The sequence below is a fragment of the Camellia sinensis genome, chromosome 4, assembly GCF_055761805.1.
Source record: "Camellia sinensis isolate YWXY chromosome 4, ASM5576180v1, whole genome shotgun sequence".
Taxonomy (NCBI): Eukaryota; Viridiplantae; Streptophyta; class Magnoliopsida; order Ericales; family Theaceae; genus Camellia; species Camellia sinensis.
Window position 1 is genome coordinate 56,020,048 of NC_138964.1, and position 1,212 is coordinate 56,021,259.

The following is a 1,212-nucleotide window of genomic DNA, read 5'->3' on the forward strand; positions in this document are numbered from 1 at the left end:
TAATTGTACCATCAAGGTGGAAGAAAAGACTTAAAAATTGGTAATCATAGTGCAAAATTCAGATAAGGTACATGATTAAAAAAATTCTTGTAAAACAAAAAGAAAATTCAAACTATAAGGTTTGAATGTGATTTTTTTCTTTGATTAAATAAAAAAAATAAGAAGATAGGAGAGAATGACCAATCATAGCAATTCACATTGGTGTGACCAAAGGAACTCTTATCTGTTGGGGAACTGAATAGGAGTAGGAGGGTCTTAGATAGGTCTGATAAAGTATGGTATTATATATAAGGAACTGCAAGAGTCTTTAAGATGGACTTAAAACATAGCATGATACAAGTCCAATAAAGTGGAAGTATTGTACATAAGGAAATTATAAAAGCAGGGTAGTAGGAACTGCAAGGGTCTTGTACACAAAAAAAAAAAAAAATTATAAAAGCCTTCAAGATGGAGTTAAGACATAAGTTGATTTCAGCTTTCACTAAGGGCCTAGCAAGTAGAAGTAGAGAATATAAGGTGGACAGAAACTGCATCGCCTCCAAACCTGTGGGAATACTCTTAGCTCCAGCTCATAAGAATGATCTCTCATGTGATGTGTTATGCCAGCTTGAAAGGTGAACGACCACTTTTAGTAAAGGAACTGAAAGGCAAGTACACAGCTGGCCATGTGTTGAGCCAGTTGTGCTCTCTAGTTTCCTCCATTTTGGTGTATAAATGGAGAGGCTGAGAGGAGAGAAAATGAGAAACAAACACAGAGAGAACACCAAGAGTGAGAATGTATGTGAGTACTGTAATCTTTCTCCGGATAATATATCGCTCTCCGTGGACGTAGGCAATTGCTGAACCACGTAAATATTCTTGTGTTATTGTGTGGAATTGATTTCTGGTGTCCCAATAGTCCTAACAAGTGGTATCAGAGCCTCGTCGGTCGCGTTTCGGAACAAAAACAGAGTGTTATTCGAAACTGCCTAGAAATCAAGTTGCTTGAAATCCAGTTTTGAGCATACCAGGAGCAAGGCCTCAACGAGAGGAGTCCATAACTGCAAAGTAGAGCTCCAGAAGACCTCACACGCGCCCGCACGTGCCTCCTAAATAAAGCGCGTCAGTCACACGCGCCACACGCGCCTCCATGCGCCGAACAGCAGACGGAGCATCGCTCTACTTGTACGCACGCGCCCCACGCGCAGCTTAAGGAAAAAGACGACCGTGTGG